Source organism: Camelus ferus, chromosome 11, assembly GCF_009834535.1.
Source record: "Camelus ferus isolate YT-003-E chromosome 11, BCGSAC_Cfer_1.0, whole genome shotgun sequence".
Lineage (NCBI taxonomy): Eukaryota > Metazoa > Chordata > Mammalia > Artiodactyla > Camelidae > Camelus > Camelus ferus.
In genome coordinates, this window is record NC_045706.1 from 67,593,398 (window position 1) to 67,621,114 (window position 27,717).

General features: G+C 41.1%; 2 pseudogenes; both read right to left on the reverse strand.

The window, feature by feature from the left end:
* The window catches only part of LOC102510696, a 34,710-nt pseudogene extending 27,732 nt beyond the window's left edge, over positions 1-6,978 (reverse strand).
* Positions 1-27,356, reverse strand: part of LOC116667318 — a 434,058-nt pseudogene extending 406,702 nt beyond the window's left edge.
* Positions 27,357-27,717: the final 361 nt, after the last annotated feature.

The window sequence follows — 27,717 nt, forward strand, 5'->3', positions numbered from 1 at the left end:
ATTCCTAGAAGAAAGACTGAAGTTGTAACTCTTAACATGTCCTTGAAACGTACACACAGCGCCCTTCACTTGAGACTATAACCTTGGCTTAACTAGCATATAATGAAAGGGAAAGGGAGAAAAAAAAAAAAAAGAAGGAAAGAAGCTTTTTAAACTCAAGCAGGAAAACTGTAAGATCTCTGTTTGTGTCCACCTGGATGGATGTCTGTCTGTGCATGTGTTATAAATGATATGTCCCTACCTTCAGAGGGTGTCATCAAAGTGAATTTGTAAAAGAACTTTATTTAATTGACTTAAAAAGTAAATGTTTACCAATCAAATATATATAAATGTCACTTAAGTCCAAATTTTGAAGGATCACATGATCTAAAATTAATCCTTAATGAATAATAATTATATTTTAGACCAGATATTTTTTTAAAAAAAGGAAAAAACCTATTGTGTCTGTTGGAGCTAAAATGTCCAAGCCTTGCATTAAATGCAGCCTCAGTATTTCCTTCATTAACTTTGACCCCATCTCTGTTCAAATGGTCAATTACTGCTCTGATTGACCAAGGAAGAGGCAATAGGCAAAGATGTCGGTTAAATCCAGTAGCGTCATTTTTTTATCTAGATATTGTCAGTTTTATAATTTGTTTGTCAAAGTAACATGCCGGTGTGCCTTCCACATTTAATATCCTCTCCAAGTCACTTTGATCAACTCTGACTCATAGATCACTTCCTAATTTTATTGAGACTTTGTTTCTCTGTTGGTTGGGTTGACAAGCCAGGGGGCATTTCTGAGAGTGGAGAGCTCAGACCTGAATGTTCTGTGGTCTTTACCAGAAAATAGACCTTCTGATTCTGCCAAACGCACATGTGCATCACCCATCAAGGTTCTCCCACTTGCTCAGTCAACGGGACAGCCCAGGCAGAGGTGGGAAAGAGAAAAAGAAAAGCAAACACAGGGATTCATCCAGAAACTCAGGCAGGAAACATGGTGATGCGAAAGGATGTTGAGGGGGTCTTTAAAGGTACCCTGGCAGAAAGGTGCAAGGCTTTGTGTTTGAGACTCCAAGTGAGTTTTACAACAGTAACATTTTAACTGCCAATCAACAGCCTAGGGTAGTGGATCACAACTTTTGAGTTTCATGGATTTTAGGAATGTGGTTTGCATTGGGCAGTGACTTCTCCTCACCATTCTGGCCCAGCTCTCCCTTGAGGAGGAACAGAGAGAGGGAGCAGGGCAGACTCCTTCTAGTTGGTTTACTGGCTGGTGTCTCCTTTGCTGCTGCTGCCTGCTCCCTAAACTGCCCACCCAGCTGGACCACCAACCAGGGTGCCGTCATCCACATTGGCAACAGCTTCTGCCAGCCTTTCCTCCATGTCCTTCAGGTGCTGACTCGGTGGTGGCTGCACGTAGTCCTCGCTCAGACCTGGTCTCACGATCCCCACTCGCTGCTCCACTGCCCAGGACAGGTTCCGCTGGCACAAGTGGGTGGTGGCATGCCTGGCTCACCGGCTGGCAGATTCCTCATTTCTGAAATAGTCATTTCAACTCACCCGCAATCAAATATCAAATCTCTGCTCCTGAAGTAGGTACTCTGGAACCTGAAGCATATAGTTCATCACTCTGCCCATCACGCCATCCTGTTCTCCTGATTTGGTGCTGCCCCATTCTGATACAGGGAATGGGAAGAATGTAGAGATTGTCATTATTTTTTATGACAGTAACAATACTAACAATAAAATTAAAATGTATAGGTATTTCTTTAATGAGATACACTGTTGGCTATAATATTTCTAAGCCAAGCTACCCGGCTCGTTCTAAAAATATCAACTCTTAAAAGCACTTAAATCTATACATGAATAAGTGAATTATATGATGGCAATTTAAAATGACGACATTAAGAAAAGAAGAAACAAGGGGATTAACTTGTTTTTACATGTAATGCAATCTTTCAGTGAGAATCTATATAGAAAATATGACTTATGTTTATCACTAGTTAAACTGAGCAGCACCCCAGTAATGGCCCTCATGCAGTCTTCCCACTGCTTTGCCCATGTGATTCGTGGTGTTCTGGTGAGGCAGAGGCTGACTGCCAGGTAAGTATTTTCTGTTCTCAGCACAGTTAAACTGCTTAATGAATTCTCCCTCTTTAAATATTCTAGGAAAATGTGAATTAGATAAATACATAAATAGAGCACCACTGCTTAAAATTTTCCTTCCTTCAGAACTTCCCTATATAAATGTTCTAGCTCTGGGGAATTTAAGTGGAATTACATATTTGGGGGGCCATTCTGTGCTAAATGAGTTTACAAAATATTTTTTCAGCTATGTATAATCCTATGTTAAAATACCCTTCACCCTGTGTTCTTTATGATACAGTAAACATCAAATTTCAGTTTTAAGTCAATAACTAAGTACAATAGTATAAATGTAAAATCTATATCAGAAACAGCTATTTTTTATGTAAAATAAACACAGCTGAGTTTGTGTCAATATATAAAGCTAGGATGCTCAAATCAGCACATTCAGACTCATTTCTTTACAATAAACCTATCAGGTCTGGCTGAAGCAAGTAATTTTTACAAAACCATTAATATAATATGCTCTCAAAATCATTCAGAGAAGGTAGAGTTAGGACACTCTGCTTATAATAAAATCTACACGTACTGAAGGTGATGTAGGTAAGCATTAATATAACAAAAAGGTCTGGGTTGGGATATTCTAACATGTGGGACATTCTGTACTTAACACTTATTTCAATGCACAGAAACAGAATTAACTATCTAAAGATTTAAGCTTTGAACCCTCAAAATTCTGACTAGGTAACTAAATGTTTACAGAGCAAAATATTTTGGGAAATTAAAATGCCATAGGCCTTGGGAGATTTCCTTGAACAAAAACATAATAAAGCCATCTGAAAATACCACTACTGATCATGATTAGTAATGTTTTTTTCTAACTTCAAAAAAGTTAAACCCAACTTTTATATGTATGCTTTACTTTTAAGAGAATGTGTCAAAGTCCTAATGAAAATGAGGAACTGATTCTTTTTCATCATGGGCTATGTCCTATATTCAGCATCCAGACACAATGTTAAAAAATTGTTAGTATCTTTTTACTTTTTTCTATGCTATTAATATCAAAAATTAGTAAAACATTTTTTCAGTAGTTTTTCATTACAGAGAATCAATACTTACAGAATTAAATCTCTGGTATGGGATGTGAGCTATGATAACTAAATAGCGTTTTAATAGTATAAACTGACAAGTTAAGAGAAGAAAGGTCATGAGAAAATAACCTTACATAATTTATTAAGAAAAAACTTCTGGCATTAAACTCTAAATATTTAGCAAGTAAGACTAACTCAACCCATAATTAGGAAATACTTACAGATGAAAGAAAGTATTTTTTAATAGCCAAATAAAGTAGGATTTTTAAATAATGCTTCTCAATCCCAGGAACTTCAATACCTGATGCTGCTGTGACTCATCCAAGGTTTTAAAGAACATAGCAGAAATAGAAGCAAGAATAAACAAATGGGACCTCATGGAACTTACAAGCTTCTGCACAGCAAAGGAAACCGTAAGTAAAACAAAAAGACAACCTACGGAATGGGAGAAAATTTTGGCAAATGAAACTGACAAAGGCTTGATCTCCAGAATATACAATCAGCTCATACGAGTTAATAAGAAAAAAACAAACACCCCAATCCAAAAATGGGCAGAAGACCTCAACAAGCAATTCTCCAAGGAAGACATACGAATGGTCAATTGGCACATGAAAAAATGTCCAATATTACTAATTATCAGAGAAATGCAAATCAAAACTACAATGAGGTATCACCTTACACCAGTCAGAATGGCCATCATTCAAAAGTCCACAAATGACAAATACTGGAGAGGCTGTGGAGAAAAGGGAACCCTCCTACACTGCTGGTGGGAATGCAGTTTGGTGCAGCCACTGTGGAAAACAGTATGGCGATTCCTCAAAAGGCTAGGAATAGACTTACCGTATGACCCAGGAATCCTGCTCCTGGGCGTATATCCAGAAGGAATCCTACTTCAAAAAGACACCTGCACCCCAATGTTCATAGCAGCAACAGCCTAAATGTCCATTGACAGATGACTGGATAAAGAAGATGTGGTATATTTATACAATGGACTACTATTCAGCCATAAATACCAACAACATAACGCCATTTGCAGCAACATGGATGTTCCTAGAGAATGTCATTCTAAGTGAAGCCAGAAAGAGAAAGAAAAATACCATATGATATCACTCACATGTGGAATCCAAAAAAAAAAAAAAAAAGCCAAATCATAAATACAAAAGAGAAACAGACTCATAGACATAGAATACAAACTTGTGGTTGCCAAGGGGGTGAGGGGTGGGAAGGGACAGACTGGGATTTCAAAATATAGAATAGATAAACAAGATTATACTGTATAGTACAGGGAAATATATACAAGATCTTATGGATGCTCACAGCGAAAAAAATGTGACAATGAATATATATATGTTCATGTATAGCTGAAAAATTGTGCTCTACACTGGAATTTGACACAAATTTGTAAAATGACTATAACTCAATTTTGAAAAGTTAAAAAAAATAAAGAACATAGCTAGCATTTCATGTGCTCTTGGGTACATTAAAAAACTGGGCATGGCACATTTAGTAGCCAAGCTCGTAACACTAGAAGAAAAGAGACTAGGTTAGGGGAACTAAAATACCTAGTGCATTCGTTTTTTGTTTGCGTAGTACCAAAACAAGCAAAAGGACACGCGGTGGGGTGGGGGTGGGTGGTGTCAAAGCATCGTCCATACAGATCACAATAAAAAAAAATGAGCAAACCAAATTATTAAAAACTTATTGATGCATAGTATGGGATTAGGCACAGTACATTAAAAATATAAATAAAACATGATCACTTTCAGTGTATTCCTTACATTATTACTAGTAAGCAAAAGTAATCTCAGCTACCTTTCATAATGCTTCTCATTCATAAAGGTTATAAATAATATCTAATTGGACATATTCCAAATGTCTAGATAATTCAGTCAAATCAAGATATTAAATCCATTATAGTATGTAAAAGACGATTCCAATCAAATCATACTACAATCAAATTTATCATTTGTACATGTAAAATTTGGGGTAAGAAAGAGCTGAAAAGATTCTTTAGCATAACACTCTTTTAAGCATCTGGAAGCTGAATCCTATTCTATCCTTATGAAAGACTACATCATCCAACTTCCCTCCATCCATGTATAATCAAGTCCCTTAAATAAATCAATCACATTTTAACTTATCACTGGCTATAACCTACACCGATGATAACAAAATCATAAATGTTTGGCTTTGCCAGTTAGAATTTTTTACTGAGAAAGAGGATGCATACGATTATCAAATACAAAAATAAGATCTTACCTAAGGCAAAGTGTGTTTAGAGGCCTGGGAGCTCTTCAAGCCACTTAACAAGTACTCAGTTTCACCAAATTCCACCACATCACTGAAGTGCTTCAAATCCTGAACAACAGTATATAACCGCCAAGGAAACAGAAGTCCACTTCCTTGTAACTCTGAAGTAGCGTATTTAAATCTGTGGGCTTCCTGGGCTCTATTATCAGATGGCAACCGAAAGAAATGCTGTAAAACATTGGTAGTAGTAGGATAAGTTCGTGGTTCAAAAGTTGAGAACCAGGGTACTAATGTGTGTTCAGGACATTAAAAGGCTGGATAACACACAAAATTCTATCTAAGTGCAGTAAAACTGTACATAGCTGCCTACTTCTTTGTCTCCTTTTCCACATTTCAGTGCAGTAACTACATCTTGGTAGGGCTGAGTAGGTATTATCACAGTTTTTATCACTTGGGGTGGTGGTGCAGGAGCCTTAAAAACTCCATCATCTTTTTCATTTGGTTCCTTTGAAGACAGCCTCACCTATTAATAAAGGTATTAAGTTAGCTGATCTAAATGAATATATAAAAATAGCAACATGTCATCTACTTGGTAAATTTAGCTTAATAATAATAACCCCCTCTCTCTCTGCTAAAGGTAGGAGGAGGCCTCTGAAAGGTCGTAAGGGATACTTTAAAAATTCCATGCACTACAAGGTAAGCCTCATGTATGTTTCATTCACAAAAGAACCACTCAGGAATTCCTTCTGGTCTTTTAAAACTTACATTTCATACAACTTGCTATTTGTCCCCAGGACCACTAGGAGGAATAAACAACCACAATTACACACATAAATAGCACTTATAAGCAGCTCAGGATGGACAGGAAAAGTACAACAAATGAACAAAAGAATTTTTAACTAGAGGCATCATAGTTTAGGGCAGGAAAACATAGCCATCATATGCACAGTGATGGTTCTATACTAGCAACAGGAGTGTAATTTATCAACTTAAGAAGACAAGGAACTGTACATTATATTTTAGAATGATTTCTACCCCTATTTTGTTGTTAAACAGAACTCATTCTTTGACAGCTCCAGATGGCTGAGGTGTTACCATTAGTGAGAAGTATTAATGTATGGTCCTATCACTCATTCTGAAGAAAATAATTTGATAAGAATCTTTTTCAAATGTGTTTTGAATTGAAAGATATTACTGGAATGCAGGGGAAAGTTCTACTCTGAAAAGCAAATTAATCACTCAAAGCCACTTTAAGTTCAATGTAATTTATAATATAGCTCTTAATGTAAACATGAAATATACAATACTGCATTTCCATAAAGTGTGGGTTAGGAGTAAATACAGTCATTCAACATTTTTAAGGCTTTCAGTTATAACCTAGTAATACCAGCATTTCTGTTATTCTGTCCACAATCTTCACTTTTCCAATGAATTAAACTAAAGCCACTAAATTTTAGAGAGGAAGTCAAAAATAAACTATTAGAAAAGCCAGAGACTCTCAAATTATGAGTGAAGAGAGCAACTGATTAATTAATTTACAATTCATTGCACAAACATGAAATTGTAAAGTACAGCTCACTTACTGTGACACTCTGAGGTTTTACTCTGGTGGCCCAGGTAGTTTTTCTAAGTCTGGATGGTTTCAATGTCCAACACTATACAGAGCTTTTGTAGGAGACTGGACAAATGAGAAAAAGATCAACTGTTTCCACCTTACTTTGCTTCCTGATAAAATTACTTCATTTTAAAAATTAAAAATTATAAAGAATAGTTGAAATACAGAAACACATGTCCTAGACAGAGGACAGACAGTACCTGGCCCCATAGCAGACATGGTGTCACTGGGCTTTTCTGCCACAAAATCAACATGAGCACTCGGCTAAAGGGATCCAGGTCCCAGCCTGTCTCCTAATGGCTTTATGTTCTGAGAATGTAGAAATGGTACAAACAAAACAGAGGGAAGGGGAAGGAGAGAACTGACATGTGATGCAACTAAAGTTTTAACTTTTCAGAAGTCACAGCTTCATCTATTTTATATTTATCTTAGGATACTGTAGCTTTTTTTTTTTTTTTGAGGTATAGTTGGCACACAACATTAGGTTAGTTTCAAATGTGCACCATAATTATTCCATACTTGTACAATATTGTGAAATAATCACCACAACAAGTCAGTTGAAGAGTCCAAGCTGGTACTGTTTGCCACTCAACAGGCCAATAATCGAGAGAGGAGTTGTTGGGACAAGGAATAGTGACTTTATCCAGAAAGCCAGCAGATGGAGATAATAGCAGACTAGTGTCCCCAAAAACCTTCTTACCCAAGTTTGAATTCAGGTTTCTTTTATACTGAAAGGGGAGGGGTTATGGTTGGTTGGGGCAAACCTCCTGGTGCCTGAATCCTTTGATCATTGCTGTAGATCTGGTCACAATATTCCTATAAATCGCCACAAGACAAATGTTATTCTCTCTTTTGCAGTTTTTTTCCCCTCTTTATATGAAAGGGAAGTTGTTCTTCTTTAAAGGTCAGAACCTTGAGAATAGGCTCTCCTGTACATTTCAGGCTGGAGGCAACATTCTTTCAGTGATTACTTTGTAGCAAAAGCAATAGAACACAAAGGTTAAAATCAAAGAAACAGATCAATATTGAGTCAGGTTTGTTCTTTCCTATTTCAAATCTAGATGACAACTATCACCATACAGACATAAACAATGTTTTTCTCTGATGAGAATTCTGAAGGTCAATTCTCAGCAAGTTTCAAATATGCAATCTATTATTATTAAGTATGGTCACCATGCTGCTTCTTACATCTCCATGAGTTATTTGTATTAAAACTGGAAGTTAGTGCTCCTCTTCACCTTCACCCAATTCACCACACTCACCTCCTGACTCTGGAATCACCAATCTGTTCTCTGTATCTATAAGCTTGGATCTTTTTTCTTAACTCCTCATATAAGTGAGATCCCCTAGTATTTGCCTTTTTCTAAGTTTTTTTTTTTTTTTTAGCATAATGCTCTTGAGGTCCCTCCTATTGTCACATGGCAAGATTTCATCCTTTTATTTGGCTGAATAATATTCCATTGTACACCTATATCACCATTTCTTTATCCACTCATCTGTCATTGAACACTTGGATAGTTTCTATATCTTAGCTGTTGTAAATAATGCTGCAGTGAGCATAGGGGTGCATATATCTTTTCAACTTAGTGTTTTCCTTATATGCATGACTGGGATATTGTATGGTACCCCAGCAACTGACACATTGTAACTGAGTGTCATTCAATTTAAAAAAATGTTATTGTTTTCCTTTTCTTTGGATAAACCCCAGAAGTGGAAGGCTGCTTTGTATGGTAGTACTGTTTTTAATTTTTTGAGAAAACTTCATTCTGTAATCCATAGTGACTGCATCAATTTACATTCCCATCAATAGTGCACAAGGCTTTACTAACCTCAACATCCTCTCCAATATTTATTTTTTATATATCTGATAGCCATTGTATTTGGTGTAGGTTATGTCTCATTGCAGTTTTCATTAGCATTTCCCTGATGATTAGTGATGTTGAGCTTCTTTTCAAGTACCTATTGGCCACAGGTATATCTTAATATTCTTTTATAACACAGGGAAATATATTCAAGATCTTGTAGTAGCTCATGGTGAAAAAGAATATGAAAATGAATATATATATTCATGTATGACTGAAAAATTCTGCTGTACACCAGAAATTGACACAACATTGTAAACTGACTATAACTCAATAAAAAAATTATTTAGCCACTCTACCCATTTTTCATCATAGCACTTGTTTATTTTTTTGTTTCCTACTGACTTGTATGGTTTCTCTTATATTTTGGATATTATCTGCATATCAGTTATGATTTTCAAACATTTTCTCCCATTTGGATCGACCTTTTTTTTTTTTTTTTGATGGTTTCTTTGGCTGTGCAGAAGATTTTGCGTTTCATATAGTCCCATTTGTTTATTTTTGCTTTTGTTCCCTTTGCTCTGGAGGCAGATCCAAAAAAATTATTACCAATGCTCAGGTCAAGAAGCTGACTGCCTTTATTTTTCCCTAGGAGTTATATACTTTCAGATCTTACATTAAAGGCTTTAATCCATTTTCAGTAATTTTTGTGGATAGTGTAAGATGGTGGCCCTGTTTCCATTTTTTTGCTTGTGGCTGTCTAGCTTTCCCATCAGCATTTACCTGAAGAGATTGTCCTTTCCCTATTGTATATTCTTAGCCATGATTTTGTAAATAGACTTAAGTAACTGATGATATATGCATAGGTTTATTCCTGAGCTCTGTATTCAGTTCCATTCATCTGTGGGTTTGTGTTTATGCCAATGCCATACTGTTTTGATCACTATAGCTTTGTAATATACTTTGACATGAGGGAATGTGATGCCTCCAGCTTTGTTCTTCTTTCTCAAGATTGCTTTGGCTATTGGGTGTCTTTTGTGGTTCCATACAACTTTTAGGATGGTTTGTTCTATTTTTGTGAAGAATGTCATTGGATTTTATTAAAGATGGCATTAAGTCTATAGATTGCTTTGGGTATATGGGCAGTTTTAAAATATTAACTCTTCCAATCCATGTGGATGGAATATCTTCCCATTTATTCCAATTATTTTCAATTTCTCTCATTGATGACTTATAAGTATTATGGACAGTGTTCATCTGAGCTTTAGTGTGCATCAGTTGAGATGAAACAAATGACTACCTACTTGGATATTTTAATTCAGAGTCCCTGTGTCCTTGAGAAGCAGCTTTCCCAGTGAGGAAGAAAGGAGATATAGATGTAACAAAAGAGATTCAGTAAAAATCTTAGAGTTGACCAATTGAATTGACTGTACCTCTATCAACTATTGAGTATTTTATCACGTATCTAATATCTGGCTCCAGCCAAAAGCAGGGGGGATTCCAATGTTCAGTAGTAAATATTCAATATCACTTCCCACTTTAAAAGAAACCAACATTTCTAGAGAAATGATTGATTCTAATCATGGGCAGGAAATATACAAGATAAGCTGGAAACATCTTAGCAAACCAGATATCAAGGGAGCATTCTGACAACTAGGGTCACATTAAAAGGACTTAAGAGTGAACCTGAAGAGGCCCCACCTGGTTAAAGATGAGTCAGTTTGAACATCAACAGATATAATAACTCAATGTATTAAACGCCATCAAATGTACTTTAAGCCTTGATTTCATCATGTTTTAAAAATTATTTCATCGTCTTTGCAGAATCATAGGAATCATCATTATCTTGATGATGGATAAATGAATGAAAATAAAGACCCATCTGACCTGCCTTTCCTCTATGAACTGTTTCAACGGGTGACCCAACAGTAGATGAAGGGAAATGTCTCTTTATAAAATTAAAGATGCTGACAAATGAAAAATAACTGGTGTGATCATTTTTCAGCTCCAAATGGATTGATGAATGTAAGCATAGAATATCATCCCTGCTCACATCTCAAAAAAGGCAAACAACCAGACGTTATGTGGCCCCTGATGAAGATGAAAGAGCACATATTACCTCGGGTCTCAGCAAACATCCTTACTCTGAGTCTGATCAAGCCTTGAAGACAGCTGGAAATCTGCAGGAAACGGAGAGAAGAGAGGGATGTGCTGAACTGTGTCATGAGTACACAGTCCGCAAAATCCATTCTGGAAAAAAACTATAGAGGGAAGGGCTTAGGATTTTCCATGGATACAGTTTTAGACAGAGAAAGGAATGGAGGAGGCACGTACAGACTAAAAGTGATTTAAAGACATCAACACAATGAGCAAGCCTCATCTATAGGGTCTAGAGAGGCACACTTGGGTGGTAAGAATAAAGAAACTCAAGGAGATTAATGACTGTAAAAATCAGGACAGTCAGTACTTTTGGAAATAGGGAGCTGGTTGAGATTGGGAAGGGGCAGAGGGAGGGTATTCGGGGTTGGCTAGAAAAGCACAATTTCTTGGCCTGGATGGAGGTTAAAAGAGTGTTCTTTTTTTGTGGCATACTTGATTTAACATATTATACTGGTTTCATGTGTATAAAATAGTTTCAAATTTTTATAGATTATACTCCATTTAAAGTTATTTAAAATTGGGGCATATTTCCTGTAGTATACAGTGTATCTCTGTAGTTGGCATACTTGTTCATTTATCTATCTGAAAATATTTATGCTGAGTGAAAGCAGCCAGTTACAGAAAGATGTCCCTCATATAAAACGCCGTGTTTTCTTTAGATGAACATTGTCAGGTTCCTACTGGACCATGTGTTGCAGAATAGAAATGATACGAATTCCTGGGCTAGAACCTAGGCATTGACCACATATTGTCTATCATCTTATCTGAATGCCTTTAGGCATGAAATGCATCATTTGGGGGAACTTGATTTTCTTATTTATCAAAATGAGAAGGATATCTATCTCAGTTTATTTCAAAAAAAAGTGGGAATTTGATGAGATAATTAACATCAATGCCAGACAAAGAGTAGACAGTAAATGCTTAGGAAAACTTTTTTTGATGCAATATATAGAAAAAAACAAAAGCAACACACAAAAATTACTAGAGCTGATAAAAGAATATGGCTAGGTTGCAGGATACAGGAGTAACATACAGACATCAGTAACATTTCTTTACACTAATAATGAATTATTACAAAAAGAAAGTAAACAAACAATATCTTTTAAAATCACATTCAAAAACATAAAATACAAATAAATTTGACCAAGGAGGTGAAAGACTTAGATGCAGAGAACTAAAAAACATTGATTAAGGAAATTAAAGATGACTTAAAAATGGGAAAAATATCTCATGTTCTTGGATTGTAAGAAGCATTATTGTGAAAATGCCCATAGCACCCAAAGCAATGTACAGATTTAATGCAATCCCTATCAAATTACTCGTGACATTTTTCACAGAACTAGAACAAGTCATCCCTGAAAATCACATGGAATCACAAAAGACCCAGAATCACCAAAGCAATACTGAAGAAAAAGAACAAAGCTCCACAAATAAGTCTCCCTGCCTTTAGACAATACTACAGAGCCACAGTAATCAAAAGAGCTGAGTATTGGGAGAAAACACAAATGGATCAATAGAACAAAATAGAGAGCCAGAAATAAACCCACAGAACTTTGGTCAATTAATCATTGACAAAAGAGACAAGAATACACAACAGAGGAAAAAAGACAGTCTCTTCAGCAAGTGGTGTTGGGAAAACTCAGTAGCAGAAGGGAAATCAATGAAGTTAGAACACTTCCTCACACATACACAAAAATGAATTTAAAATGGCTTAAAGACTTCAATAAAAGACAAGACACAGCAAAAATCTTAGAAGAAAACATAGGCAAAATATTATCTGATGTACATCTCAGTAATGTTCTGCTAGGGCAGTCAACCCAAGCAATAGAAGTAAATGCAAAAATAAACAAATGGGACCTAATTAAACTTATAAGCTTTTGCACAGCAAAGAAAACCATAAACAAAACTAAAAGACAACCTACAGAATGGGAGAAAATATTTGCAAGAGATGAGACTGACAAGGGCTTAATTTCCAGAATATATAAACAGCTCATACAACTTAATAATCAAAAACCAATAACCCGAACCCAAAGTGGACAGAATTCCTCACAAGCAGTTCTCCAATGAAGACATACAAATGGCCAATAAGCACATGAAAAAATGACAATGTTGCTAATTATCAGAGAAATACAAACCAAAACTACAGTGAGGTATCACCACAGCAGGCAGAATGACCATCATCCAAAAGTCCACAAATTATAAACACTGGAAAGGGTGTGGAGAAAATGGAACCTTCAAGCCCTGCTGGTGTAGATGTAGTTTGGTGCAGCCATTGTGGAAAACAGTATGGAGATTCCTCAAAAACTAAAAATCGACTTACCATATGATCCAATAATCCCACTCCTGTGTATATATCTGGACGGAATTATAATTTGCAAAGATATGCACCTCAGTGTTCATAAGAGCACTATATACAATAGTCAAGATATGGAAGCAATGTAAACGTTCATGGACAGATGACTGCATAAAGAAGTTGTGGTATTTATACAATGGAATACTACTCAGCCATAAAAAATAATGAAGTAATGTCATTTGCAGCAACATGGATAGACCTGGAAATTGTCATTCTAAGTGAAGTAAGCCACAAAGAAAGAGAACAATACCATAGGATATCATTTACATGTGGAATATAAAAAAAAGACAAATGAACTTATTTACAAAATAGAAACTGACTCACAGACATAGAAAACAAAATGGTTACCAAGGAGAGAATGGGATAGGGAGGGATAAATTAGGAGATTGAGATTTACAGATATTAACTAATATATATAAAATAGATAAATAATAAGTACATACTGTATAGTACAGGAAACTATATTCAATATCTTGGAGTAACTTATGGTTGAAAAGAATATGAAAATGAATATATGTATGTCCATGCATGACTGAAGTATTATGCTGTACACCAGAAATTGACACAACTTTGTAAACTGACTATATTTCAATTATACACACACACACACACACACACACATACAGAGAGACACACATACAAAAAATACACAAATGGGACCTAATTAAACTTAGAAGCCTTTGCATAGCAAAGGAAACCATAAATAAAACAGAACAACAACCTACAGAATGGGAGAAAATATTTGCAAATAATACAACTGACAAAGGTTTAGTTCAAGAATATATAAACCACTCATACAACTTAATAATAATAATAAAAAAACCTCACTCCACAAATGGGCAGAAGACCTAAAGAAGCAATTCTTCAGTGAAGACATAGAAATGAACAACAGGCACATAAAAATGCTCAGTAACACTAATTATCAGAGAAATACAAATCAAGACTACAATGAGGTATCACCTCACACCAGCCAGAGTGGCCATCATTCAAAAGTCCACAAACCATAAATTCTGGAGGGGGTGGGGAGAAAAGGGAACCCTCCTACAGTGTTGGTGGGAATAGAGTTTGGGGCAGCCATTATGGAAAACAAGATGGAGATTCCTCAGAAAACTAAAAATAGACTTACCACATGGAGGGAAATCTAATTCAAAAAGATGCATGCACCCCAAAGTTCATAACAGCACTACTTACAATAGCCAAGACATGGGAGCAACCTAAATGTCCATCCACAGATGATTGGATAAAGAAATTGTGGTATATTTATGCAATGGAACATAACTCAGCCATAGAAAGAATGCAATGCCATTTGCAGCAACACGGATGGACCTGAAAACTGTCACTGTAAGTAAGCTGGAAAGAGAAAGAAAAATACCATAGGGTATCACGCATATGTGGAATCTAAAAAAAGAAAAAGGAAGACACCAGTGAACACAGCTGTGAAACAAAAACAGACTCACAGATGTAGTAAACAATCCAATGGTTACCAGGTGGAAACTGGGTGGGAAGGGGTAAATGGGGAGTTGGAGATTTGCAAATGTTAACTACTACATATAGAAATAGATTTAAGAAAAAATCTTCTGTATGGCACAGGGAACAATACTCAATATCTTGTAGTTAAGTTTTATTGAAATGAATATGGAAACAAATAAATATATATATAACTGAAACATTATGCTTTACAACAAAAATGGATACATTGTAACTAACTATATTTGAATTAAATACATAAATGAATAAAATGCCATGTTATATACAGTGGAAGAAAGCAGATTGACTGAGGACAGGAGGAGGGAGGTATGGATTACAAATGGGCATGGAGAAACTTTGGAAGAAGATGGGTCTGTATTTTTCTCTTAATCAGGCTGATGCTTTTATAGGTATATACATATGTCAAAACTCATGGAAATGTACAGTTTAAATTAGTGCTGTGTTTTGTATCTCATCTGTCTACCCATGAAGCTGTGAATAAAGAATCACAGACTGAATGATTTGAAGCAGTATTTCCCCCACCTTTGCTGGTGTTAAGCAGCCCCAGGTGCCGTGGAAAATCCATATTCCTGGTCCTACTACTGAGCCCTCTGGAAAGCACCAGGTGAACTGTGCTTTCCACAAGAGTCCCAGGAACTCTCATGCTCAGAGAAGTCAGGAAACACCGGTGGAAACTAAGTGGTAGCAGAGAAGGAGCCTTCCTTGATCTTGACCAAACTATCATCAGGTGAAGCCAAATGAAGCTTTACCAGCAACAGCCAGGGGGAAACAGATCTTTGATTTCCTAGTGTTTCCCACAAGCACATGATCATTAACTACCATGTAACCAAGATTTGTCACCAGTCTCTCCTTGAAGGAAATTTCAAAGCGCCCCAGCATCTTATATCATTGGAGAACCTGGGAGAAAGCTAAGCCAATGGGGGAAGTGGCTCCCCCTGAGAACCAGGTTATTGCAATGATCCAATCAGGATCCCGCCTCCTATAGAAGAACATAAAGAGCTGTGCTTAACTTTTCATCTTGAAGGGTATTTGCTGGCTTCTGTTGTGAAAAAAGGTGACTTTAATGCCAGGTAAGGCAAACTAGAATTTTTTAATATTTATATAAATGTAGTGGTGTGATTGGAAGTCATTAAATTTTTTTTTCTTAAAACTAGGTAGATTCAGGTATTTCTTTTGATATTCTTTTGAGTATTGCAGTTCCTCAGATGTGTTATGTATGCCCTATGTCAGTTTTTCTTTACATTTTAAATTAATTTGTGGTATTCTTTATATGAGATTGAGTTTAACTCTTTGTTTTATTGATGCTGAAAATGTATTCTTCTCTGTATCACTCAGTATAACTTTGTTGCTTATGTCTGTTTTCCTTTATGGCAGCTGTGCTTCCATTTTCTAAGAAAAAATATAAACAGTTTTCTTTACTTAACAAGACTGAAATTACACAAAGCATGCATTCAACATAGGAACTGAAGTCAAATTTATGAACTTTGGAAATGGAGGAGAAATTTAATACACAAAACTTAAAATTACTAATTGGAAACAAACCAATTTTCTTGATGGGTACAAATAAATGTTGGTTTCTGCAAAAGGAATGTATTGTTTTTCTAACTGAAAATAGATGAACCCTGTAAAGGCAATCTTTAAAAGTTAGTTTATTATGACTAAGACAAGAAATACTGCAGCAAAAAAAAAAAAATCTAAAAAAGACAATGTACAATTTCATAGCTATAATTGGCCATGTTAGGCTATGTGAATAATTTTCTGGAAAACAAAAGTTACCAAAATTAAATCTAGAAAATATAAAAACTCTGTTAACAGTTCTCTTTCTTGAAAGAATTGTAAAAGTTGTCACACATTCACCTCAGGGTGGCCTGAGGAGCTGATGCCTTTGAGTTATTTGAAAGCTTGGCAACCATTTTACAAAGGTAGATTCTCCCCACCCCAGCATCCACTAGCTTCCCCAGGATCAAACTGGGGCTTGTTTAAGTTTAAAACATACAAGCAGAAATTCCTATAGACACAGAGCTTATTTAATTTATTTTTAGTAGTTTGTGTCCCTTAATATTTTACCCCTTCTTGTCCCACCCCCTTTCCTCTCACCACTAGTAACTAGTTTGTTCACTATATCTGTGAGGCTGTTTTGGTTTTACTATATATGTTCACTTGTTTTATATTTCTGATTCCACATATAAGTGATAACATCCAGTATTTATCTTCTCTGATCTATTTCTCTAAGCACAATATCATCTAGGTCATTCCACATCATTTCAAGTGGAAAAATGTCATGCTTTTTTATAACTGAGTAGTACTCAATCATTCATATACACACACACACACACACACAAATAAAATACATTATATATATGGTTTGTTTATTCATCTATTGCTGGACACTTAGGTTGCTTCCATTTTGGGGCTATTGTAAATAATGCTGTTATAAATATTGGGTTGCAACTATCTTTCTGAATTGGTGCTTTTCTAGTCTTCAAATATATATCCAGGTGTGGAATTTCTGGATCAAATGATTGTTACATATTTTGTTTTGAGGAAACTCCATGTTGTTTTGCATACAGGCTACAACAATTTAAATTCCCATCAACGCTGTACCAGGGCTCCCTTTACTCCACATCCTCATGAACATGTGTTTCTTGTGATCTTTTAAATGATGGCCATTCTAGCCAGTGTGAGGTGATACCTCATTGGGGTTTTGATGTGCATTTCTCAGATGATTAACAATGTTGAGCATCTTTCCATGTGCCTGTGGGCCATCTGTATGGCATCTTTGAAAAAAATGTCTATTCAGACCTTGTGCCCATTTTTTAATGAGACTGATATGTTTGTTTGTTTGGAATTGAGTTCTGTGAGTTCTTTACACATTTTGGATATTACCCCCAATCAGATGTGAATTGCAGTTATGTTCTCCCATTTGATACCCTAACTTTTCTATTTGTGCATGGTTTCCTTTGCTTTGTAGAAGCATTCCAGTTTGATGTAGTCTCAGTTGTTAATTTTTACTTTAATTTCTCCTGCTTTTTGGACTCAGAGCCAACAATTAAAAACCAAATCTGATGTTAAGGAGCTCACTACCTAGTCTTTCTTGTTATATGGTTTCAGGCCTTCTATTCAAGGCTTGAACCCATTCTGACTTCTGTTCTCTGGATGATGTAACAGAGCAGTCCAGTGGGAGTCTTGTGCCTGTAGCCGTCCAGCTTTCCCCACGCTATTTATTGTAGAGACTGTCCTTTCAACTACTGTGCGTTTCAGGCTTCTTTATTGTAAATCTCTTGAACATACATGTGTGGGTTTATTTCCGGGCTCTGTATTCTGTTCCACTGATCTGTGCAACCGTTTCTATGCCAAAACCATACGGTTGAGTCACTACACTTTTGGTTCACTTTCTCCTTCTCTAAATTCCACCTGGAAAGCCAGCAGTGGGGCAGGGCTCCTGAGCACTTCAGGGGCCTCTTCCCATGGAGTCAACAGCAGGCTCTAGAGCCCTCTGGGCTCACCTACAAGGCAGCTGCAGGATGAGTCATGGGACTCGGGGCCTGGGGGCCTAGAGCCCCAGCTTCTTGCCACTTCCCAGGCAAGTACTGGGGCCCATGAGGCCTGGTCTCCTGGGGCTATGAAAAGGAACTTGGGGGAGGAACTGAGGGCCCAGGGCTGAGCAACCTCCAGCATTTGAGGGAAACCTGAAGGAGGGGACATCCAGGTAAAGAGCTCAATTGGTTCGGAGCCTATAGCTTTTGAAGGCTGGGCAGGGGGTGGTCCTTGGAAGAACAAACAGAGGCCAGTGTGGTTGACTGAGGGGCCAGGTGGGCTGCTGGCAGGAGGAGGGGCTTCAGGTCTGGCTGAGGATCAGGGCTTTTCTCCAAAGTGTCCCTGAGAGACTTCCTCTGTGTTAGCAGAGTGAGAGGAAGAGATGCTTTTTAAATACCCCTCCCTTGGATCAGAGGGTGTGATAAAGGGAAGCAAAGAACATGAATCTGGGACAGTGTCAGTGGTGGCCTGGACAGGGAGAGGGAGGGACATACAGAGGGGTGATGAATGCACTTGGTGTTGGGACCCAGGGACAGGGGAGGAGCTGACTGCATGTGGGGTTAGGAAGACCGAGGGGGCAGACACATCCCTGGGTTCTGATTTGAGCAGGTGGGGAGATGGAGCTCCTGCATGGATGGGGGAAGAGTGGGAAGAGAGTTCCAGAAGGCAGCTTGGGGCCACTTAAACCTTGGACACATGAGATTCAATCAGTTCTGATGCACTTCATTTATTTCATGGAAGTGTATTTGATTTACAATGCTGTAGAATAGCATACTGCTTCTGTTACACACATATATGTGCTTTCTCACATTCTTTTCCACTATAGGTTATTACAAGTTACTGGATACAGTTCCCTGTGCTCTGCAGTAGGTCCTTGTTGTTGATCAGTTTTGTATGTACTGCTGTGTATCTGTAATCCCACACTCCGGATTTCTCCCTCCCCACCACCATTCCCCCCAACCTCGGTAACCACAGACTGTTTTCTATGTCTGTGAGACTGTTTCTGTTTCATAAATAAGGGCATTTGTATCACTTTTTTGTATATTCCATATGTAAGTTATATATTTGCCTTTCACTGTCTGACTTACTTCCCTTAGTACGATAACATCTACCTCTATTCCATTGAGTTGGAAATAACATTCTTCCATTCCCTGTTACAGCTGAGTAGTGTTCCATGGTGTATGTATACCACATCTTCCTCATCCATGCATCTGTCGGTAGACATTTACTTTGTTTCCAAGCCTTGGCTGTTGTAAATAGAGTTGCTATAAAAATTCAGGTCTATGTCTGGGAAACCTAGAGATTATCATACTATGTGAATTAAGTCAGACAAAGACAAATATTATATGGTATAATTAGTATGAGGAATCTAAACAAATGACAAAAATGATACCATTTTATAATAAAGTCACTGGGAGAAACTGCTTCCCAGGGGGTTTCAAGCAAGCAGAGGTACTCCAGCTGATGAAAAATACTCTGCACCTGATGACCTGGACTCTGTTTATATTGGGTTTGGACCTGGATAAAAGCTGACAGCCAGCCTAAGTCTTGGGGAGAGTCATTTAAGGACAGGAACATAAAGGAAGCAGCAAATGACACTGACAAGCCTGTCTGGCGATGGCAGCCATTATCTGCCTGTCTGTCTCTGAGCCACTGTGCATCCAGCCAGAGAAGCCCAGGCTGCCAGGCTGTGTGCCCCATGAAGGGGATAGTCTCCCTGCCCCCAGCACTGCGGTACTGAGTGTGGGCAGTGGAGCCTGACTGCCTTTGAGTCTGTGATTCCATCTCCAGCCCCTGCTACTTGGATGGCCTTGACCTCCAAGCCAAGGGACTCAACACTTCTTATGGGGTTTGCTTTGGAAATTAGAAACTCACACCTCAGGATGATCTTGTCCACCCCTCCCACATGCAGGCAGTTTTATCATGGCCACATAGAGAGTGAGCACTGGCTTAAAAGGCTGCACAAACACACACACACAAACACATGAACATTGACATTAAATATGGGCTATGAGGTGGAACAAGAGAAAAACGTGCACAGGGGAGTTAGTAAAAGGAAGAAAAAGGGTGTTGGAGGCATCACCCACATGGGACACCTCTCCCCCATTTTTCAGGCCTTATTCCACATACGCCTGAGGACAGCCCTAGAAGTACCCGCTAGAATCACCCCCACTGTGCAGGGGGGGAGACAGACAGGCCTGGACAGACACCAGGACTTATCCAGGATGGAGAACAGGTAAGAATGAAGAGCTGAGTCTGGAAGACAGGTGATCTCCTCACCGCTGTGCACAGAGCCTCCCCGGGAGCCATGGGGAGGGCAGGGCTGCTGTAACTGTGGAAGAGGTGGGTTTGTGTGAAGGGGGTGAGCAGGCAGCAGCCCAGAGGGCTGTGTGTGGACGTGTTGTCTGAGGAGGGGTGTCAAGGAAGTGGGCCCCAGGAAGTGAAGTCACCTCTGTGACAAGAGACCCCCAACAGAAATGGAACCTGGTTACCAGGCACCCACATTCTAGTGATGGCCTCAGAGCCACCTCACTTGGCTGGAGACAGTTGACCGAGAAAGGTGTTCTCTGTGTCCTGATTTCCTGGGGCTTCTGTTTTAGGAAAACCTGGAGTGAGAGGTTTTTCAGATGCTGTAGACATTGGTTCAATCCTCAACCCAGATGCCTTTGTTTTTTAACCAGGAGGTCACCTAAGGTAACACAAGGTGGCCTGGAGCAGGCCAGTCCTGGCCTGGCCACCTCTGGGAGCCCTCCCTTGGCAGGCCCACTTGCCCTTGTCTCCATGTCAGGGAAGGGGGACTTGAGGGGAGGTGACCCCTCTGGGCTGGAACTGGTTGTTAAAGCCACTTGGAAACCTGGTGGTCCTGTCATGGCCACACCCAAGTACAGGGCTGGTGGGGGTAACAGAGGACTCCTGAGTGGCCTCTTATCTGTGCCAATGGGAATCCAAGGGCCTCAGTTCTCAGCTTTTTTGTCCCCGATAGAGGTCTGTGCAGAGAGTGGTGTGTGTGTGTCTGAAGTGGAGATGCCCTGTGGGTCTGAAAACCAGCCGAGAGAGCCAGACAGGGCTCTCAGGTTTCTGCCTGGCTGCTGGGCACTGTTTGCAGGACTCCACAGAGGAGATGGGACAGGACCTGGTCCATGGAGTCCCCTGCTCCATCTCCATGCAGGAGGGGCAGGTGCCCAACGACACCAACAAAGCCCAGGACGGGGTCAGGGTGAGTGTGAGGGAGAAGAGCTGCCCCGCTCCTCCCCTGGGCTCCCTCTTAGATACCTTTTGGCAAAGAAATCTGATTCCCCGTCTCTCTCACCCGCCCTCACAGCCCAGGCCCTGCCTTAGCAAGATGCGATGTCAATGTCCAAATATTAGTAGCAATCTCAGGAAGACACTCTAATAGAATTTCAGTTCATGTTAAGTCAACGTTGTTGCTACATTTCTCTACAGAATTTCCTGTTTTTACTTCATCCTCTCATGCCCATGTTGGGCTGACAATCCTGATCCCTCCCACCCCAGGATCTGCCTCTGTGTTCTCGTCTCTAGAATGGGATGCTTTCATAGTGGTCACAGGGATGATGTAGTTCATGCAGGGAGGTGCTGTCACTACTGTGCTGACATAATGTGAGAAACTGATGAATTTAATCATCACCCAATGGCACGTGGCCTGTTGATGCTGAGAACCTTTATTCTGCTGAGGGCTCTCCTCTCCCACCTCTTGGTCTAAGTTCCTGTAGCTTGGGAATTCAGTCTGAGCTGCAACCCCACCCCCTCTGAAGGTCCATGGAGCTGCCCTGACTCATGTCTCTCATCTTCTCCACACGAGAAGGAAGATCCGTCATCCAGGAGCAGGAATTTGCCCTGTACGGCATGGAGCAGCCACAGAGACAGGCTGGAAAAGCTTGTGGCAAACCTGGTGCCTGCTGTCCTGGGCGGTGACCTCTTCTACCTGCACATGTTCCTGGGCACCTATAGAGCTTTGGCCACAACCCAGGAGGTTCTGGACCTACTGTTCCAAAGGTGAGCATTGGGAAAATTGGGTGAGCAATGACCATGGGACATTGGTGATTCAAGCACCTACAAGCAGTGAAATGGGGTAATGTCACTCTACCAATCTGAGCCTGTTTGCCCCTATGTACACTGGGGTCAAGAGAGGATCAGGCCCTAGGAGAGTAGGAATAGAGGGGGTCCTTAATGGAACATGCTTTTGGGGGACCAGGCCCCTGGACAGGTCAGCTGGAGGGGCTGTGTTTGTGCTCATTGGTCATTTTCTGCTCCCCATGAGGAAGCCTCTGCCTCCTGTGTCACTGGGATTTTGGCTTAGGGTTGAAATGCTTTCCCATTTCAAAGATGACTTGTGAGTCCATTAGCTAGGAGAGTGAGAGCAGGGATCCCTGGGAGGAAGAAGTGGGGTCCCAGACCGACTCAGGCGTGTGTGATGTGGCTAGTTTGGGGTCATTAATTCCTCAAAAAAATAGCAAGGTCCACTAGGAACAGGAATTTTTCTAGGAACAACCATCACTTAATGGATCAAGTACACAAGAGCCCTGCCTCCAGGGCTTCCGTTCTCCCAGGAGTCACATGTCACACTAGACATCACATCTGGGTATTGTTCTCAGTACAGTCCTTGTGATGTCTTTCTGGCCTCATCTAGATATGGATGTGTCCTACCTTATAGTGATGAGGATGGTGGACCCCTGCACCAGCTGAAACAGTGAGTTTATCTGAATGAAGAGGGAGGGTCTCCCTTCCCCAAAACAATGTGGAGCTTTGGACTGTGAGGATGGGCAGGGCAGGCAGAACCATGGATCCCACACATTCTCTGATTCTGGCTTGAGAGCAGAAGTCTTAGGGCTTCTCCTAGCAAAGAAGAAAGACCCATAGAGCTGTGGATGGGGCTGTAGTGCTGTGAGGGGCATCTGAGAGGTCAGAGGTCAGAGTCAGCCCCTAAGTAAACCCACAGCCATCCCCTCTCCATCCCAGCCCTGCCCCCACCCCCTTCCTGGGACCCAGAACACAAGGGGTGGAGAGCATCCTGCCAACCATCTGGTGGAGCCTCAATGGTGAGGACTCAGCTGGTGTTCAGGGGACCCAGTGAGCCTCAGGGGACAGCTGAGCCCACCCTGTGGGAGGTGAGTGGCAGGGGCATGAGGGGACCCAGGCAGGGTCCCTGGAAGATTAGGCAGCAGGCAGGTGCAGGAGCTAAATTCTGGGGTGTGAGGAGGCCCACAGGAAGCCTGGGTGGCAGACACAACCTGTCTGTTCCCTCCTGGATCGGACACTCATAGAGCAGCTCCTGTGTTCCCAAGACGGCAGTGCCCAGAGCAGACAGCCTGCCTGTCCTCACAGAGGTGCCGTCCAGTGGGGAGGGGCTGGGAGATGGACAGAGCAGTGTGACAGGCATCCTCGAAAAGGTAGAGAGATAGTCATACCATTGACCAAAGGCTGTCCCTTCAGAAGGATTGTAGAAGCCCCTCTTCTGTGTCTAAGCCCACCTCTGCCCAGACTGCCAAGTGAGATGGGACATGGAGCAGAAATGGCCTCTGGATGGCCAGGAGCCAAGGGCAGAGTGGCCATGTCCCCGCAGGGCTGCCATGAAAGCACAGCATGGAAGGCAAGGCCAGGTCTGTCACTCTGCTTCCCCACTACTACCCCCAGGGCCATGTCCTCCATCCTGGGCACCTGGCTGCTCCAGCACCCAGAGGATTTCCACCAGCCTCCAGAATTTCCCTGCCTGAAGATGGTACTAGCTTACCTAGAGCTCAGCATGCCTGGCTCAGATCTGGAGCACCAGGCCCACCTTCTCCTGGCACAGCTAAAGCTCCCAGAGACAGAGGGTGATGGTGAGGAGGATGCAGGGTGAGTGATGTGGTGAGTGGAGAGGGGAAGGCTTTGGACCACGCAGGGCAGAGCCTCCCCAGGCTGGAACTGGCCCAGGAGCGATGTGGAGGCTCAGATCACTTTTCCCCTGGATTTCGGTCTGGGAAGTCTTCCTGGGAGTGGGACCCTGGTCTGAGACTTCACTGATTGGCAGTGAGAACTTTCCTGACTTTTGGGATACAAGTGAGAAAGCAGTCCAATTATTGATGAGAGTTTCCCTTCTCGGAGCCACAGCACCAGCTCAGAGCAAGCTCTGGAAGCACCTGGAGACGTAAAGCCTGCTGCACCTCTCCTGCCCAGGACAGCTCCAGAGCCAGAACAAGCTCAAGCCACAGCCCTTGCTCAAGTTTAAGGGCCAGATGAAGGGATATACCAACTCCAAATCCAGAGCCAGAGCCTGCTCCCGCCCCAGCTCTCATTTAAGTTCAAAGCCAGGAAAAGCACCTGCACAGGCTCCAATTCTAGAGGAGGTTCAGGCAACAGCTGTCCTCCATCTCAGAGCCCGAAACATCAGGAAAAGCTGCTCGAGCACTTCCTCTACCACCTCAGCCAGCCGCCTGCCCGGCCTCACATCCAGAGCCTCAGCCAACCTCAGCAAGAGCTCCCCCACCGGCCCTGGGGCGCCACTGTGCTTTGGCCCAGCTGTGACCCCACAGGGTTATCCAGTTCTAGATCAGAGACCACAACACACCCAGTTCTCCTGGTTACTCAGGTGCTAGAGCCAGGTCCTCCCCGGATACACCTAGAGCTGCTACCCGATCAGCAAGGAGCTCCAGCACGCGCAGTGCCTTCGGGGCCGGGGGCTGAGCTGCCCCGGGTGCCAGCAGCAGCACTGGAGACGTCCTTCCCCTTCCCTGTAATTCCTTCTTTTTTAAAAAATAAATTTGTTTTTACCTTATATACACTAAATTATCCTGTGATACAAATTTACCTTAAACTTTGAATCTTTTAATATTTTAAATTCTACTTGTACATGGCATTAAGCATATTCACAATGTTATATAACCCCATTTAATATCTATTCCAGAACATTCTTATCAAAGAAAGAGCTGTAAGTATCAGTCTCTCCTGATTTCCCTCACCTTCAGTGCTGGGACAACCAATGTTCCTGATGTGTTTACGAATTTACAATCCCTGATTATTCTTATTAGTGATAACATATTGTTGTGGCCTGTTGTGTCTGACTGAGCAATATATGAGGAACCTGATTATCATGGTTTTTTGCTTTAAATACAAATTTTAAATATTAAAAATAGGCTGGTCACCAAATTAAAGACAAGGCCTTGGATGTGTTCCTCCCAGCGGAATTTCCTAGCTGCAGCAGCGGCTCCCACTTGAGCTCATATGAGCAGAAAGAGTTGTAACAAAACATATCAGGTGCTCAAGGAAACTGCAGGAAGGTCAGAGCTTCAGGCCAGGTGGTTGGGAGCTGAGAACAGGCCCTCCCACCCCTCAGGCTTCCCTAGCAGTGACTCTGCCCCATCCCTGGTCCAGCCCCTTCAAGGAGGGCATCCCTGCCATTCAGCTTCTGCAGGGGAAGGAACTCTGCCTTTTGCTCCAAACCACAAATGGGATGGAAGGTGGGCCAACATGTCCATCAAAGTAACTTCAGGGGATCCCGTGGTCTGAGTAAGACAATGGTCAGCAACGTCCCTCCTCTCGCCCAGAGATGGAGCCCCCCATGCAGAGAACATAGGTCCTCACAAAAAGGAAATTCCAAGCTCTTCCTGGAGGAGGAAACACAGAAGCCCCTGATTAAACTGGGAGCAGATGAAGCAGAGATCCCAGGGCCCAGGGGAAGGGCTTCTTAGGCTGAGGCTCTACCCTGAGTCTTAGGAGCACAGGCTCTGTGTTGGTTTGTAGGAAGTGACAATGAATTATCACATCAGAGTCTCTTTGCAAAACCAAATCTGCCTCCAGAAAACTCCTTCAGTACAGATCCCCAAACATCCCTTTTCCACTTGGAGGCTGTGGACGTTTGAGATGTTGTGTAGCTCAGAAATAGGGAGAAGGATAGGGGAGGGGATATCCACAGAGTCAGGTCAGGGCAGCTCAGGTTGTCTGACTTCACAGGAGGAGACCACTCTAACTGGATGCCAGTATTTCCCTAATAGAGCGGAAAACCGAGAATACCAGGGGCAATTGGGAGTTTTTTTCCTTTCTCATGGAAAAGAACTACGAGTGTAGATTTCATACTGTCAATAGCACATCACTGTAGCCAGACATTATCTCTTTCTGCCCCTTTCAGCATTTTTAGCTGGTGTCCATCCTCAAGGCTGTCTCTTGGTCTGAAATGGCTGCTGGAGCACGGGACTTGATCCGCCACCATGCCTTCATCTCTGAGGCAGGAAGGAGGAAAGATGAAGGGCCAAACGACCAACTCAGATGTATCTACTCTATCTAAACAGCCTCCCCCAAGTCCACACAGTTCACACGATCCTTTTGCTCACTTCTAATCTGCCTGACGTTCATCTGGCCACTTTCAGTGACAAGAGACCTTAGGAAGTCAATCACTGACTTGGGAAAATTCTGTCCTCATTTAGACCATTTTTCTCTTAAGTAAAAAATGAAAGCCATGTGGTGATGACCAGGGCTGTTTGCTTACACTAAACACCAAGAAGAAGGGGAGGAGATGGAGTGATTTTCAGATGAGTTGGGTTTCAGTTACCCACCATAGAGGCCCTCTGCTTGGTGTTTCTTCATTCCCAGGGGAATTAGAGATGCAGTTTCTAACCAGGATTTTCTAGAGGCAAAGATGCTTTCATTTCCCAGGCAGGCGGCTGGAACCACAGTGGGGCTTTCATGTGCCTGTTCCTTGGAAGCAGCTCAGAGAAGATTCTCTTTTGTTCCCTGATGAGGTGGGCAGAGGTGAAGGATGGAAACTTTGGGGGAAGCAGTATGTCCAAATCGCTGGATCAAAATTGAGACCTGTCCAAAAAAATCTGTATCATCAAAAGTGGACCTATTTGACACCGACACTTTCAGCCTAGGGATATGTGGGCCATCAGGGTGATTATTAGTAAAAGTACTTCACACCCAATAAAACTCCACATGGTCAAATGTATTATTCACTGATAATTTATGCAAGGAAAATATACTACTGAACAATTTTGATATGTGCTGTTTGACTCAGGTCAGTTGACAGGGTCCAAATAATGATCACTAAGGAAATCTTACTAAGACAGACTCTATAGTCATTAAACTATGTTTTGGACAAGAAATCTTACCACGTATTTCCTTTATATTTGATCCCAAGTGAAATACTTTCAGTAAATGAAAAACATGGCTATCCCTGCAGCAGTTCTGAGGCTGGGAGCCGCCTCAGGCTCCCAGTTGCCAGTGCGCAGGCGGGAGCAGAGGCAGGTGTGAGGGCTGCGGAGAAGGGGATCAGCCGCTGAACTGTGTGGGTGCCTGGGAGGCCCTGGGTCCTGACAAGGGAAGATGAAGACTGAGTGGGTCACCAACTATGTGAGCCTTCCT